Raw genomic sequence first — 17,706 nt, forward strand, 5'->3', positions numbered from 1 at the left:
CATAACGGCATCATGGTATCTGTCCCATAACGGCATCATGGTATCTGTCCCATAACGGCATCATGGTATCTGTCCCATAACGGCATCATTGTATCTGTCCCATAACGGCATCATTATATCTGTCCCATAATGGCATCATTGTATAGATTGACATGGCATCATTGTATCTGTCCCATAATGGCATCATTGTATAGATAGACATGGCATCATTGTAACTGTCCTATAATGGCATCATTGTATAGATAGACATGGCATCATTGTATCTGTCCTATAATGGCATCATTGTATAGATAGACATGGCATCATTTTATCCATCCCACAAGGGCATCATTGTATCTGTCCCATAATGGCGACGCTATTAATAATGGCCACGCCATTGAGGGCATCTCAATTTTGAAGTAGTCCATTTTCTTCTACAACTTCTTCAAAGAGTTGGTAAACAAACTGAAAGGGAGCACACTGCCCCCCGCAGGATGTTGTCTGAACAGGTATAAAGCCAAGGATGCTGATGCTAATGCCACCTGCAATTATGGGATGTTTGCTCACACATATAATGAATTGTCTGATCCCTGCTGATGACCCAGATGGAATCATTCCTTAACCCATAGGACGTCTCACCCAGCTGACTACTTCCAAATGGTGAAAGTCCTCAGTGGAGCTGCACATGCTAAAATAGTTTTATGGGCACTAGAGTCCTCTATCTAACTCTATGGTTGGGAAACACCACTTTTCTCCTTGTATAGTCTCAATAGTGTAGCCGTAGGGGTGAGTTTCTAGTGTATTCTATTGGTGAGTCTCAATAGTCTGGTGTAGTCTAGGGGTGAGTCTCAATAGTCTCTAGTGTATTCTATTGGTGAGTCTCAATAGTCGGGTGTAGTCTAGGGGTGAGTCTCAATAGTCTAGTGTAGTCTAGGGGTGAGTCTCAATAGTCTCTAGTGTAGTCTAGGGGTGAGTCTCGATAGTCTCTAGTGGTGAGTCTCGATAGTCTAGTGTAGTCTAGGGGTGAGTCTCAACAGTATCTAGTGAAGTCTAGAGGTGAGTCTCAATTGTCTCTAGTATAGTCTAGGGATGAGTCTCATTAGTCTCTGGTGTAGTCAAGGGATGAGTCTCATTAGTCTCTCGTGTAGTCAAGGGGTGAGTCTCAATAGTCTCTAGTGTAGTCTAGGGGTAAGTCTCAATAGTCTCTCGTGTGGCCAAGGGGTGAGTCTCATTATTCTCTAGTGTAGTCTAGGGGTGAGTATCAATAGTCTTGTCTAGAGGTTTGTCTCATTGGTCTCTAGTGTAGTCTAGGGATGAGTCTCCTTGCTGTCCCCAGTCCACCTGGCCATGCTGCTGTTCCAGTTTCAACTGACCTGAGCCCTAGGACCATGCCCCAGGACTACCTGACATGATGACTCCTTGCTGTCCCCAGTCCACCTGGCCATGCTGCTGTTCCAGTTTCAACTTCCACCTGACTGTGCTGCTGCTCCAGTTTCAACTGTTCTGCCTTATTATTATTCGACCATGCTGGTCATTTATGAACATTTGAACATCTTGGCCATGTTCTGTTATAATCTCAACCCGGCACAGCCAGAAGAGGACTGGCCACCCCACATAGCCTGGTTCCTCTCTAGGTTTCTTCCTAGGTTTTGGCCTTTCTAGGGAGTTTTTCATAGCCACCGTGCTTCTCCACCTGCATTGCTTGCTGTTTGGGGTTTTAGGCTGGGTTTCTGTACAGCACTTTGAGATATCAGCTGATGTACGAAGGGCTATATAAATAAATTTGATTTGATTTGATTTGATATGATTTTGATTTGGTCTCTAGTGTAGTCAAGGGGTGAGTCTCATTAGTCTCTTGTGTAGTCAAGGGATGAGTCTCATTAGTCTCTCGTGTAGTCAAGGGATGAGTCTCATTAGTCTCTCGTGTAGTCAAGGGGTGAGTCTCATTAGTCTCTAGTGTAGTCTAGGGGTAGGTCTCAATAGTCTCTCGTGTCGTCAAGGAGAGAGTCTCATTATTATCTAGTGTAGTCTAGGGGTAGGTCTCAATAGTCTCTCGTGTCGTCAAGGAGAGAGTCTCATTATTATCTAGTGTAGTCTAGGGGTAAGTCTCAATAGTCTCTCGTGTAGTCAAGGGGTGAGTCTCATTACTGTTTTGTCTGTTATACTAATGCTGCCACTAGATGGGGTCAGATGGACCTGCAAGTGACATTTTCAATGTGGTATTCTCGTTCAACTATTGAGATGCATCGCTGGGAGGAAACATAACTAGACTGTTGAGATGTACCGCTAGAAGGATATGAGACTAGATTAATGAGATTTACCCCTAGAAGGATATTAGACTAGATTATGGAGATTTACCCCTAGAAGGATATTAGACCACGTTATTGAGATGTACCCCTAGAAGGATATTAGACTAGATTATTGAGATGTACCCCTAGAAGGATATTAGACTAGATTATTGAGATGTACCCCTAGAAGGATATTAGACCAGATTATTGAGATGTACCCCTAGAAGGATATTAGACTAGATTATTGAGATGTACCCCTAGAAGGATATTAGACTAGATTATTGAGATGTACCCCTAGAAGGATATTAGACTAGATTATTGAGATGTACCCCTAGAAGGAGATTAGACCACGTTATTGAGATGTACCCCTAGAATGATATTGAGATGTCATTACATGCGACCCAAAATGTCATTATATTCAACCAGTAATGAAAAAAAGGACAAATCTATATTCTACGAGTGTTCCATAATATATTAGATTTAATAATAACAAGACAAGTACAAACCAGGAGAGGCTCTACAACAGTTTTAAAAACATTGAAGTGGTCCACGTTAGTCCCTCAGTCACTTTGACACTTCAGTGCCCAAAATAACACATTTAAATGTAAATATAGTTACAGCCGTTAATAATTAAAGAGGGAACTATGATCAAATTAAAAACATTTTAAAAAATAAATAAATAGAGATATTTACATCCCGCCTATCCTGAAGAGGTTTTAAATCAAATCGGTAAACAGCAGCTCTTATCAGGAAAAGTACACTACTCGCGTTAAGTTCAGAACGAGGAAGTGTGTAGGTTATTTTGAAAATATTGACGCTCAATTTGGAAAAATCATTATAACCTAATCGAGGTGTAGATTACATCTCACATTCCAGTGTTCGAACAAGGCTACATGGGATTTCTGTGTCTTTGACAGCTCTTTATTTAAGAACAAAATATTATTTTCCAAAGACTGATTAACTGCCTTGGTCAGGGGAAGAACGACAGATGTTTGTCAGCTCAGAGGATTTGATCTAGCAACCTATCGGTTATAGCTCCAACGCTCTAACCACTAGGCTACCTGCCTCCTCTACACTCTAACCACTAGACTACCTGCCTCCTCTACACTCTAACCACTAGACTACCTGCCTCCTCTACACTCTAGCCACTAGGCTACCTGCCTCCTCTACACTCTAACCACTAGGCTACCTGCCTCCTCTACACTCTAACCACTAGGCTACCTGCCTCCTCTACACTCTAACCACTAGGCTACCTGCCACCTCTACACTCTAACCACTAGGCTACCTTCCTCCTCTACACTCTAACCACTAGGCTACCTGCCTCCTCTATAATCTAACCACTAGACTACCTGCCTCCTCTACACTCTAACCACTAGGCTGCCGCCTCACACAAAATTGACAGCTCTAATGAGTGTTGGACTAGTAACCGAAAAGGCAAGATCGAATGCCCGAGCAATAATCTGCCACTCTGCCCCGCTACAAGGCAGTTAACCCACTGTTCCTAGGCCGTCATTTTAAGGAAGAATTTGTTCTTTACTGACTTGCCACGTAAAATAAAAAAGACAGAGCTATGGATGCCAGGACTGACCCTCCATGATATCAGAATTATAGTTTTAATCATGTTTTAAAGCTGTACAGTGTTTGTTTGCATTGTTTAGAAACATTGGGGTAAAACAAGCTTATATTTTGGGTTCTGATGGGGTACGACAGTTGAGCTAAACTCATGAGGTATTCATATGTTATATTCTTCTAGAATCAATGGGTACATATAATTCATTTATAAGTAAAAAAAAATGGGTGTAGCAACTAAGGATTCTAGCTTTAAGGCCGTATCTATGAGAAACTGTTGATTGGTTAAACCAATGCCACAGCAGCTATGCCCCAGGCTATTAGCTAGCCTACCAGCTAGCAGAGCCACAGCAGCCATGCCCCAGGCTATTAGCTAGCCTACCAGCTAGCAGAGCCACAGCAGCTATGTCGCAGGCTATTAGCTAGCCAGCAGCTGTACCATTAATAGAGCCAAACTGAGAGGCAAGGCAGCCAGAGAGAAGGAAGTGGGTCGGGGAGCACTTCCTGATGTGGTTGATGACCCTGAAAAAGTAGGAAAAACAGAGATGTTGTACAGTAAATTACAAAAGTGGATTGTCTTTTCATGTTTCTGTTCAAATGTTAACTTTGCTCGTATAGATGTGTACGGTGACAGTGAAACATGGGCAGACTGGGACAAGAAATTGGCCCTGGCATTTTAAAAATATTTTTTATTTATTTATTTATTTTTCTACCCCGTTTTCGTGGTATCCAATTGTTTATAGCTACTATCTTGTCTCATCGCTAAAACTCCCATACGGCCTCGGGAGAGATGAAGGTTGAAAGTCATGCGTCCTCCGATACACAACCCAACCAAACTGCTTCTTAACACAGTGCGCATCCACCCAGGAAGCCAGCCGCACCAATGTGTCGGAGGAAACACCGTGCAACCTTGGTTAGCGCGCACTGAGCCCGGCCCGCCACAGGAGTCGCTGGTGCGCGATTAGACAAGGATATCCCTACCGGCCAACCCCTCCCTAACCCCGACGACGCTAGGCCAATTGTGCGTCGCCCCACGGACCTCCCGGACGCGGCCGGTTACGAAAGAGCCTGAGCGCAAACCCAGAGTCTCTGGTGGCACAGCTGGCGCTGCAGTACAGCGCCCTTGACCACTGCGCCACCCGGTAGGCCTCGGCCCTGGCATTTTTAACATATTGGCTCATTTTTTCCAAAATTATTAGCCAGGTAATTATAATTTTAACACCAGAAAAACACGTTAGACAGACCCACTGGACTGAAAATGGACCAGCCCATCTGGCCATTTGCCCAAAATGCCAGATGGCCAGTCCGCACCTGGAGATGAATACTTACCATCACTGATGCTGCCTGGTATAATGTTCAGGGAGGTGGAACTGCTGGTGAGAATTGCCTGTGCGTTGCTTGAGCTGGGAACCGAAGACTGCTTGTCGAACACGAGGGTCATGTCGGTAACTACAGATCCACTCCTACTCAGGAGAAGGAGAGAAAATGGACCACCCTCAGAAATCATTACCACCATCATCAGCATCGTCAAAGTTTTCAAGTTTTAATGTCATGTCCACAAGTGCAGTGAAATGCCTTTTATTGCAAGATTTAAACCCAACGATGCAGTAATCAACATCAATGTAGTAGTACAAATAACAGAAGGTAGAACAGAAACCTAGTCAATCAGTAATGAGAAATCATACCCTTACCTGAATGAGTTGACAATGGAACGACGGAAGCCTGGGGTCTTAGCAAAAGCCTTGTTCACCTGCGTTGAAAGATAGGATGATCAACAGTTCAATGAAAACAGGGTCCTTGACGGCATTAATAGAAGCTTTGGTTTCGTTCTTTCATAGTAAATAGACCTCTCAATAGTAACCTTTTTGACTTGGCATGTACGGACAACTGATGTTAAGTTAAGATAGGGTTTTACAGGAGGCATGTACAGGATAACTGATGATAGGGTTTAACAGGAGGCATGTACAGGCTCACTGATGATAGGGTTTTACAGGAGGCATGTACAGGATAACTGATGATAGGGTTTTACAGGAGGCATGTACAGGATAACTGATGATAGGGTTTTACAGGAGGCATGTACAGGATAACTGATGATAGGGTTTTACAGGAGGCATGTACAGGATAACTGATGATAGGGTTTTACAGGAGGCATGTACAGGCTCACTGATGATAGGGTTAAACAGGAGGCATGTACAGGCTCACTGATGATAGGGTTTTACAGGAGGCATGTACAGGATAACTGATGATAGGGTTTTACAGGAGGCATGTACAGGCTCACTGATGATAGGGTTTTACAGGAGGCATGTACAGGCTCACTGATGATAGCGTTTTACAGGAGGCGTGTACAGACAACTGATGAGAGGGTTTTACAGGAGGCATGTACAGGCTCACTGATGATAGGGTTTTACAGGAGGCATGTACAGGCTCACTGATGATAGGGTTTTACAGGAGGCATGTACAGGATAACTGATGATAGGGTTTTACAGGAGGCATGTACAGGCTCACTGATGATAGGGTTTTACAGGAGGCATGTACAGGATCACTGATGATAGGGTTTTACAGGAGGCGTGTGCAGGCTCACTGATGATAGGGTTTTACAGGAGGCCTGTACAGGATAACTGATGATAGGGTTTTACAGGAGGCATGTACATGATAACTGATGATAGGGTTTTACAGGAGGCATGTACAGGATAACTGATGATAGGGTTTTACAGGAGGCATGTACAGGATAACTGATGATAGGGTTTTACAGGAGGCATGTACAGGATAACTGATGATAGGGTTTTACAGGAGGCATGTACAGGCTCACTGATTACCTGTACATGCCTCCTACCTACGCTGGCGTGGAATCACCCGATACTTACCTCAGAGGTCACTTTGGCAGCCAGAGTCTTGAACCCTGAAGAGGAAGGGTTGGAAAGATCTGAGTTGAACGTCTGGTTGAGACGGAACTGAACACTCATTGTTCCTTCACTAGAAGATGGAGGGTCAGTTGATGCGACAGGAGCGGTAGTGGTTGCTGCCGAAGCGGCGGTGGTGGTGACAGCTGCTGCAGGAGTGGTGGTGGTGACAGCTGCTGCAGGAGTGGTGGTGGTGACAGCTGCTGGAGTAGTGGTGGTGGTGACAGCTGCTGCAGCGACGGTGGTGGTGACAGCTGCTGCAGGGACGGTGGTGGTGACAGCTGCTGCAGCGACGGTGGTGGTGACAGCTGCTACAGGGACGGTGGTGGTGACAGCTGCTGCAGCGACGGTGGTGGTGACAGCTGCTGCAGCGACGGTGGTGGTGACAGCTGCTGCAGCGACGGTGGTGGTGACAGCTGCTAGAGGGACGGTGGTGGTGACAGCTGCTGCAGGAGATGTGGTGGTGACAGCTGCTGCAGGGGAGGTGGTGGTACCAGCTGCTGCAGGGGAGGTGGTGGTACCAGCTCCTGAAGGGGCAGTGGTGGTGACAGCTACTGCATGAGCGGTGGTGGTACCAGCTGCTGCAGGGGCGGTGGTGGTGACAGCTGCTGCAGGAGCGGTGGTGGTGACAGCTGCTGCAGGGGTGGTGGTGGTACCAGCTGCTGCAGGGGCAGTGGTGGTGACAGCTGCTGCAGGAGCGGTGGTGGTACCAGCTGCTGCAGGGGGGGTGGTGGAACCAGCTGCTGCAGGGGCGGTGGTGGTACCAGCTGCTGCAGGGGGGGTGGTGGTACCAGCTGCTGCAGGGGGGGTGGTGGAACCAGCTGCTGCAGGAGCGGTGGTGGTGACAGCTGCTGCAGGGGCGGTGGTGGAACCAGCTGCTGCAGGGGCGGTGGTGGTGACAGCTGCTGCAGGGGCGGTGGTGGTACCAGCTGCTGCAGGGGGGGTGGTGGAACCAGCTGCTGCAGGGGAGGTGGTCGTACCAGCTGCTGCAGGAGCGGTGGTGGTACCAGCTGCTGCAGGGGAGGTGGTGGTACCAGCTGCTGAAGGAGCGGTGGTGGTACCAGCAGCTGCAGGGGCGGTGGTGGTGACAGCTGCTGCAGGAGCGGTGGTGGAACCAGCTGCTGCAGGAGCGGTGGTGGTGACAGCTGCTGCAGGGGCGGTGGTGGAACCAGCTGCTGCAGGGGCGGTGGTGGTGACAGCTGCTGCAGGGGCGGTGGTGGAACCAGCTGCTGCAGGAGCGGTGGTGGTGACAGCTGCTGCAGGAGCGGTGGTGGTGACAGCTGCTGCAGGGGCGGTGGTGGAACCAGCTGCTGCAGGGGCGGTGGTGGTGACAGCTGCTGCAGGGGGGGTGGTGGAACCAGCTGCTGCAGGAGCGGTGGTGGTGACAGCTGCTGCAGGGGCGGTGGTGGAACCAGCTGCTGCAGGGGCGGTGGTGGTGACAGCTGCTGCAGGGGCGGTGGTGGTACCAGCTGCTGCAGGGGGGGTGGTGGAACCAGCTGCTGCAGGGGAGGTGGTGGTACCAGCTGCTGCAGGAGCGGTGGTGGTACCAGCTGCTGCAGGGGAGGTGGTGGTACCAGCTGCTGAAGGAGCGGTGGTGGTACCAGCAGCTGCAGGGGCGGTGGTGGTGACAGCTGCTGCAGGAGCGGTGGTGGAACCAGCTGCTGCAGGAGCGGTGGTGGTGACAGCTGCTGCAGGGGCGGTGGTGGAACCAGCTGCTGCAGGGGCGGTGGTGGTGACAGCTGCTGCAGGGGCGGTGGTGGAACCAGCTGCTGCAGGAGCGGTGGTGGTGACAGCTGCTGCAGGAGCGGTGGTGGTGACAGCTGCTGCAGGGGCGGTGGTGGAACCAGCTGCTGCAGGGGCGGTGGTGGTGACAGCTGCTGCAGGGGCGGTGGTGGAACCAGCTGCTGCAGGAGCGGTGGTGGTGACAGCTGCTGCAGGGGCGGTGGTAGTGACAGCTGCTGCAGGGGCAGTGGTGGTGACAGCTGCTGCAGGAGCGGTGGTGGTACCAGCTGCTGCAGGGGAGGTGGTGGTACCAGCTGCTGCAGGAGCGGTGGTGGTACCAGCTGCTGCAGGGGAGGTGGTGGTGACAGCTGCTGCAGGAGCGGTGGTGGTACCAGCTGCTACAGGAGTGGTGGTGGTACCAGCTGCTGCAGGGGCAGTGGTGGTGACAGCTGCTGCAGGAGTGGTGGTGGCACCAGCTGCTGCAGGGGAGGTGGTGGTACCAGCTGCTGCAGGAGCGGTGGTGGTGACAGCTGCTGCAGGAGCGGTGGTGGTGACAGCTGCTGCAGGAGCGGTGGTGGTACCAGCTGCTGCAGGAGCGGTGGTGGTGACAGCTGCTGCAGGGGCGGTGGTGGTGACAGCTGCTGCAGGAGCGGTGGTGGTACCAGCTGCTGCAGGGGCGGTGGTGGTGACAGCTGCTGCAGGAGCGGTGGTGGTACCAGCTGCTGCAGGAGCGGTGCTGGTGACAGCTGCTGCAGGGGCGGTGGTGGTACCAGCTGCTGCAGGGGCGATGGTGGTGACAGCTGCTGCAGGAGCGGTGGTGGTACCAGCTGCTCCAGGAGTGGTGGTGGTACCAGCTGCTGCAGGGGGGGTTGTGGTGACAGCTGCTGCAGGGGCGGTGGTGGTGACAGCTGCTGCAGGGACGGTGGAGGTACCAGCTGCTGCAGGGGCGGTGGTGGTGACAGCTGCTGCAGGAGCGGTGGTGGTGACAGCTGCTGCAGGGGCGGTGGTGGTACCAGCTGCTGCAGGGGTGGTGGTGGTGACAGCTGCTGCAGGAGCGGTGGTGGTACCAGCTGCTCCAGGAGTGGTGAAGGTACCAGCTGCTGCAGGGGGGGTTGTGGTGACAGCTGCTGCAGGGGCGGTGGTGGTGAAAGCTGCTGCAGGAGCGGTGGTGGTACCAGCTGCAGCAGGAGCGGTGGTGGTGACAGCTGCTGCAGGAGCGGTGGTGGTGACAGCTGCTGCAGGAGCAGTGGTGGTAACAGCTGCTGCAGGAGCGGTGGTAGTGACAGCTGCTGCAGGGAAGGTGGTGGTGACAGCTGCTGCAGGGGAGGTGGTGGTACCAGCTGCTGCAGGGGAGGTGGTGGTACCAGCTGCTGCAGGAGCGGTGGTGGTGACAGCTGCTGAAGGAGCGGTGGTGGTACCAGCTGCTGCAGGGGAGGTGGTGGTGACAGCTCCTGAAGGGGCAGTGGTGGTGACAGCTACTGCATGAGCAGTGGTGGTGACAGCTGCTGCAGGAGCGGTGGTGGTGACAGCTGCTGCAGGGGCGGTGCTGGTGACAGCTGCTGCAGGAGAGGTGGTGGTACCAGCTGCTGCAGGAGCGGTGGTGGTGACAGCTGCTGCAGGGGCGGTGGTGGTACCAGCTGCTGCAGGGGCAGTGGTGGTGACAGCTGCTGCAGGGGGGGTGGTGGTACCAGCTGCTGCAGGGGGGGTGGTGGAACCAGCTGCTGCAGGGGCGGTGGTGGTACCAGCTGCTGCAGGAGCGGTGGTGGTGACAGCTGCTACAGGAGCGGTGGTGGTAGCAGCTGCTGCAGGAGTGGTGGTGGTACCAGCTGCTGCAGGGGCGGTGGTGGTGACAGCTGCTGCAGGAGCGGTGGTGGTGACAGCTGCTGCAGGAGCATTGGTGGTACCAGCTGCTGCAGGAGCGGTGGTGGTGACAGCTGCTGCAGGAGCGGTGGTGGTACCAGCTGCTGCAGGGGCGGTGGTGGTACCAGCTGCTGCAGGGGTGGAGGTGGTGACAGCTGCTGCCGGAGCGGTGGTGGTACCAGCTGCTGCAGGAGCGGTGGTGGTACCAGCTGCTGCAGGGGCGGTGGTGGTGACAGCTGCTGCAGGAGCGGTGGTGGTGACAGCTGCTGCAGGGGCGGTGGTGGTGACAGCTGCTGCAGGGGCGGTGGTGGTTTGAGCTGCTGCAGGGGTGGTGGTGGTGACAGCTGCTGCAGGGGCAGTGGTGGTGACAGCTGCTGCAGGGGCGGTGGTGGTGACAGCTGCTGCAGGGGCGGTGGTGGTTTGAGCTGCTGCAGGAGCGGTGGTAGTGAGAGGTGCTGCAGGGGTGGTGGTAGTGACCGCTGCTGCAGGGGCGGTGGTGGTGACAGCTGCTGCAGGGGCGGTGGTGGTGACAGCCGCTGCAGGGGTGGTGGTGGTTTGAGCTGCTGCAGGGGCGATGGTGGTGACAGCTGTGGCAGGAGTATTGGTGTTGACAACATTAAGTCTGACATTTTAAACACAAGTCTGCATTTCCTGCTGTACAGGAAGTGTACTGCAACAACGGGGGTATGAAATTAACACCTATAGGCTGATAAAGACAGAACCCTTTTTTCTAGCTATAGTTTTAGAATGTGACTGTGCATCCCCTCATGAGATATATAACGTTTTTTATCCTAATGAAAGGTTAACCACTAAGGAACACACACAAACACAGTGTATTACCTGCTAGCAGGAGGAGAATCATCAGAGGCTTCATATCCATGTCCTTTTAGGTCTCTGTTGAGGTAAACCACACAACATCAATCACACATGAACCCTGTTAGATCTTCCGTTAATTAACCGCTGTTGAAGGATGATGTCATTGACCAACATTAATTAGATATTAGTCAATATTCCAAAATCATATGATGTTCATTGATTTTCAAACAGCAGTCCTATAATACCTTCAGTTGTATTAACAGTGTCCCCTCTGTGTTTAGCAGTAGATGTCTTATCAGCCTGCTTCTAATGTCTTCAGCCCTCTGCTCTGCTTTCACTGTAGATTACTGTATTGCTGTAGATTACTGTATAATTATCATTATGTGTCATTATTATTGTTATTATCATTATCACATTATTATGATTATTATTATCATTATCGTTATCGTTGTTATTATTATTATTGTCATTATCACATTATCGTTATTATGATTATTATTATCATTATCGCATTATGATTATCATTATCGCTATCGTTATTATGATTGTTATTATCATTATCGTTATCGTTGTTGTTATTATTGTTATTATCATTATCACATGATACTTTTTATTACCATTATTGTTTTCATTATTACAATAATTATCATTATTATCATTATTTTTTATTATCATCGTTGTTAATATCATTATTATTATCACCATTCGTATCATTAGCATCATTATTATTATCATCGTTATTATGATCATTATTATTGTTGTCATCATTATTATTAGCTTCATTATCATAATTGTCATTATCATCAATATTATTGAATTTTAAATTTTTTAATTCTTATTATCATTATCATTATTATTTATAATGACGGCCTACACCGGCCAAACCGGGACGACGCTGGGCCAATTGTTCGCCGCCCATTGGGACTCCCAATCACGGCCGGTTGTCATACAGCCTGGATTCGCACCAGGGTGTCTGTAGTGACTCCTCAAGCTGCTGAGACGTAGTGCCTTAGACCACCGCGTCACTCGGGAGCCCAGAAGAAAAAATAAGTGTTGCTAAGGTTACCAGTAATCAAGCATTTTCTTTTTTTTTACAACATTATCAAACTATCAAAGACTGACTGGACGTTCCCAAAAGGTAGTTACTTTGACCAAAACAACGGTGACTCTATCTAGCGCAAAAAATTCACACAATTCCTTCAACAAAAGTTATCCCCCTTTCTAGCCTTGTAATTACCAGACTAGCCAACAGTTCTTGTCAGCTTGTGAAGGACGACCCATGTAGAGATGGCCTTTAAAGGTGTAAATCCTAACCAGCCTCAAAACTCATCGATTCAGTGTGGTAGTTATCTTAATGTCATTGATTCAGTGTGGTAATTATCTTAATGTCATTGATTCAGTGTGTTAGTTATCTTAAAGTAATTTATTCAGAGTGGTAGTTATCTTAAAGTCATTGATTCAGTCTGGTAGTTATCTTAAAGTCATTGATTCAGTGTGGTAGTTATCTTAAAGTCATTGATTCAGTGTGGTAATTATCTTAAAGTCATTGATTCAGTGTGGTAATTATCTTAAAGTCATTGATTCAGTCTGGTAGTTATCTTAAAGTCATTGATTCAGTGTGGTAATTATCTTAAAGTCATTGATTCAGTGTGGTAGTTATCTTAAAGTCATTGATTCAGTGTGGTAGTTATCTTAAAGTAATTTATTCAGTGTGGTAGTTATCTTAAAGTCATTGATTCAGTGTGGTAGTTATCTTAAAGTCATTGATTCAGTGTGGTAATTATCTTAAAGTCATTGATTCAGTGTGGTAATTATCTTAAAGTCATTGATTCAGTGTGGTAATTATCTTAAAGTCATTGATTCAGTGTGGTAATTATCTTAAAGTCATTGATTCAGTGTGGTAATTATCTTAAAGTCATTGATTCAGTGTGGTAGTTATCTTAAAGTCATTGATTCAGTGTGGTAATTATCTTAAAGTCATTGATTCAGTCTGGTAGTTATCTTAAAGTCATTGATTCAGTGTGGTAGTTATCTTAAAGTCATTGATTCACTGTGGTAATTATCTTAAAGTCATTGATTCAGTCTGGTAGTTATCTTAAAGTCATTGATTCAGTGTGGTAGTTATCTTAAAGTCATTGATTCAGTCTGGTAGTTATCTTAAAGTCATTGATTCAGTGTGGTAGTTATCTTAAAGTCATTGATTCACTGTGGTAATTATCTTAAAGTCATTGATTCAGTCTGGTAGTTATCTTAAAGTCATTGATTCAGTGTGGTAGTTATCTTAAAGTCATTGATTCAGTGTGGTAGTTATCTTAAAGTCATTGATTCAGTGTGGTAGTTATCTTAAAGTCATTGATTCAGTGTGGTAGTTATCTTAAAGTCATTGATTCAGTCTGGTAATTATCTTAAAGTCATTGATTCAGTGTGGTAGTTATCTTAAAGTCATTGATTCAGTCTGGTAGTTATCTATATACATACAATGTTAATACAATGTTAATTACATTGTATGTAATGTTAACAGTCCAACCTGTTTCTTTCTCCCCTCCTGGGCCGACCACACCTCCCTTTCATCTCATCTCTCTATATCTCTCGCACCATCTCTCTCTCTCTCTCTCTCTCTCTCTCTCTCTCTTTCTCTCTCCATCTGTCTCTCTCTCTCCATCTCTCTCTCTCTCTCCTCTCTCTCTCTGTCTCTCTAAATCTCTCTCTCTCTCCTCTCTCTCTCTCTCTCTCTCCTCTCTCTCCTCTCTCTCTCTCTCTCTCTCTCTCTCCGTCTCTCTATATCTCTCTCGCTCTCTCTCTCTCCCACTCTCTCTCTCTCTCTCTCTCTCTCTCCTCTCTCTCTCTCTCCGTCTCTCTATATCTCTCTTTCTCTCTCTCTCTCTCTCTCTCTCTCTCTCTCTCTCTCTCTCTCTCTCTCTCTCTCTCTCTCTCTCTCCCTCTCTAAATTGTGAATCAGATTGGCCTTGGTGAAGCTACATAAACAATTCTGCACCAATCCCGTCAAGCAATCCCTACACTAATGGGTTTATACCTATAGCATCCCGTTAATAACAGATGACAACAGTTAACCTACATCTATGGGTTTATACATACAGTGCCTTGCGAAAGTATTCGGCCCCCTTGAACTTTGCGACCTTTTGCCACATTTCAGGCTTCAAACATAAAGATATAAAACTGTATTTTTTTTGTGAAGAATCAACAACAAGTGGGACACAATCATGAAGTGGAACGACATTTATTGGATATTTCAAACCTTTTTAACAAAATTGGGCGTGCTAAATTATTCAGCCCCCTTAAGTTAATACTTTGTAGCGCCACCTTTTGCTGCGATTACAGCTGTAAGTCGCTTGGGGTATGTCTCTATCAGTTTTGCACATCGAGAGACTGATTTTTTTTTCCCATTCCTCCTTGCAAAACAGCTCGAGCTCAGTGAGGTTGGATGGAGAGCATTTGTGAACAGCAGTTTTCAGTTCTTTCCACAGATTCTCGATTGGATTCAGGTCCAAGGTTGCAAAGTTCAAGGGGGCCGAATACTTTCGCAAGGCACTGTATAGCATCCCGTTAATAACAGATGGCAACAGTTAACCTACATCTATGGGTTTATACCTATAGCATTAATAACAGATGGAGCTTTCAGTTGCATAGTTAGGTCTGAGACTACTAATGTCTTGAAATAGGAAGAAAAATGTATATACAATTTGAACAAGCAATCATGACAATCAAATTCACCGAAGCTGCTTCTTACCTGAGAATATCATAGATGTGGAGTCTGCTAGGACCTGTAGACTACTCAGATGAGAAAATATGCACAAATAACTCCTCTCTTTCTGAGAACTGAAGATGAGCAACTCCTGGGCAGAGGGGGTTTTGTACGATGACGGAAAACTAGACTTGGAATTTTTTCTAACTTGCTGGACTCGTTTTTCGCCTGCCATTCACGAGCGTCAATCATGCCTTTCAAAAAAATGTATCCACCTACAAGACCTGCAAAACGACTAACCAAAGTCAAAAAGTGACTCTTAGACTACCTTAACCACACCCTTAGTGTTATGATGTTTGTTCAAACCCAGCTGAAAACAAACAACGAATACAAAGTGAGGGATCAATCACATTTATTCATAAAGCCCTTCTTACATCAGATGATGTCACAAATTACAGAAACCAGCATAAAACCCCAAACAGGAAGGAATGCAGCTGTAGAAGCACAGTGGAAAAACCTCCCTAGAAAGGCAGGAACCTAGGAAGAAACCTAGAGAGGAACCAGGCTCTGAGGGGTGGGCCAGTCCTCTTCTGGCTGTACTGGGTAGACCAGAGGAACCAGGCTCTGGGGGGTGGGCCAGTCCTCTTCTGGCTGTACTAGGTAGACCAGAGGAACCAGGCTCTGAGGGGTGGGCCAGTCCTCTTCTGGCTGTACTGGGTAGACCAGAGAAACCAGGCTCTGAGGGGTGGGCCAGTCCTCTTCTGGCTGTACTGGGTAGACCAGAGGAACCAGGCTCTAAGGGGTGGGCCAGTCCTCTTCTGGCTGTACTGGGTAGACCAGAGGAACCAGGCTCTGAGGGGTGGGCCAGTCCTCTTCTGGCTGTACTGGGTAGACCAGAGGAACCAGGCTCTGAGGGGTGGGCCAGTCCTCTTCTGGCTGTACTGGGTAGACCAGAGAAACCAGGCTCTGAGGGGTGGGCCAGTCCTCTTCTGGCTGTACTGGGTAGACCAGAGGAACCAGGCTCTGAGGGGTGGGCCAGTCCTCTTCTGGCTGTACTGGGTAGACCAGAGGAACCAGGCTCTGGAGGGATATCAACAGACCACCATCTTACTACCCTGAGACAAGGCTGAGTATAGCCCACATCAGGTCCTAAAGGTCTGGTACTCAGGGCTCTACTGTCCCTTCTTCATGTCCTAATGTCCTGGTACCCAACTCACTAACGACCGTCAGGTCCTAATGTCCTGGTACCCAGGGCTCTATTGTCCCTCCATCAGGTCCTAATGTCCTGGTACTCAGGGCTCTATTGTCCTTCCATCAGGTCCTAATGTCCTGGTACCCAGGGCTCTATTGTCCCTCCATCTGTTGCTAATGTCCTGGTACTCAGGGCTCTATTGTCCCTCCATCAGGTCCTAATGTCCTGGTACCCAGGGCTCTATTGTCCCTCCATCAGGTCCTAATGTCCTGGTACCCAGGGCTCTATTGTCCCTCCATCAGGTCCTAATGTCCTGGTACCCAGGGCTCTATTGTCCCTCCATCAGGTCCTAATGTCCTGGTACCCAGGGCTCTATTGTCCCTCCATCAGGTCCTAATGTCCTGGTACCCAGGGCTCTATTGTCCCTCCATCAGGTCCTAATGTCCTGGTACCCAGGCCTCTATTGTCCCTCCATCAGGTCCTAATGTCCTGGTACCCAGGGCTCTATTGTCCCTCCATCAGGTCCTAATGTCCTGGTACCCAGGGCTCTATTGTCCCTCCATCAGGTCCTAATGTCCTGGTACCCAGGGCTCTATTGTCCCTCCATCAGGTCCTAATGTCCTGGTACCCAGGGCTCTATTGTCCCTCCATCAGGTCCTAATGTCCTGGTACCCAGGGCTCTATTGTCCATCTAACCATTCTGATATCAATGCAAATGCGTTTGAAAATCACATCAAACTCGGATCATCAAAACAGTATCGTTGTTAGGCAAACATTTTTGAACACGCAGGTTGAAACTGAGTGCGAAACATGGTCATCGTGGACGTTGTTTCAAAGCCAAACAACGGAATGGACAAAGCTTTCTCAGGTGATGATTAATTCAAGGCATTTAAGACTTATATTATAGTTCTCTATACTGTCAGATAGTGCAGCATGATTACAGTTCTCCACACTAAACCTCTAGTGAATAGTCTGTAGATCTTTACCTGTAGTGAATGGTCCATAGAGTACACCCCCCCCCCCCCTCTCCCCCTTCCTCCCCCTTAGACGATCCCGCAGGTGACGAAGCTGGATGTGGAGGTCCTGGGTTGGCATGGTTACACGTGGTCTGTGGTTGTGATGCCGATTACACAGTTGGACGTTCTGCCAATTTCTCAAAAACAACTTTGGAGGCGGCTTATGGTAGAGAAATGAACATGAAATTATCTGGCAACAGCTCTGGTGGACATTCCTGCAGTCAGCATGCCATTTGCACGCTCCCTCAAAACTTGAGACATTTGTGGCATTGTTTTGTGTGACAAAACTGCACATTTGAAAGTGGCCTATTATTGTCCTCAGCACAAGGTGCACCTATATAATGATCATGCTGTTTAATCAGCTTCTTGATATGCCACACCTGTTAGGTAGATGGAATTTCTTGAAAAAGGAGAAAATGCTCACTAACAGGGATGTAAACAGGTTTTTTCATCTCTTGAAACATGGGAACAACACTTTTACATGTTGCCTTATTATTTTAGTTCAGTAAACTCAGCAAAAAAAGAAACGTCCTCTCGCTGTCAACTGCGTTTATTTTAAAAATTTGTTTGAACAATATTTTTATGAACATAAAAATGAAAAAGATTTGTTTGAACATAACAAGATTCAACAACTGAGACATAAACTGAACATGTTCCACAG

The 17,706-nt window shown here is 48.1% G+C and overlaps 1 long non-coding RNA gene across 1 annotated transcript; it reads right to left on the bottom strand.

Moving 5' to 3' along the window:
- Window positions 1–10,857: 10,857 nt before the first annotated feature.
- LOC116360059 (uncharacterized) lies at window positions 10,858–14,988 on the bottom strand. The gene is made up of 3 exons (XR_004206892.1): window positions 14,883–14,988; window positions 11,159–11,212; window positions 10,858–10,905 (listed from the first exon to the last, which is right to left on the bottom strand). It is a non-coding gene; the product is annotated as an uncharacterized LOC116360059 (long non-coding RNA).
- Between the last annotated feature and the right edge of the window lie 2,718 nt (window positions 14,989–17,706).

The sequence above is a fragment of the Oncorhynchus kisutch genome, unplaced genomic scaffold, assembly GCF_002021735.2.
Source record: "Oncorhynchus kisutch isolate 150728-3 unplaced genomic scaffold, Okis_V2 Okis07a-Okis12b_hom, whole genome shotgun sequence".
In the NCBI taxonomy this organism is placed as follows: domain Eukaryota; kingdom Metazoa; phylum Chordata; class Actinopteri; order Salmoniformes; family Salmonidae; genus Oncorhynchus; species Oncorhynchus kisutch.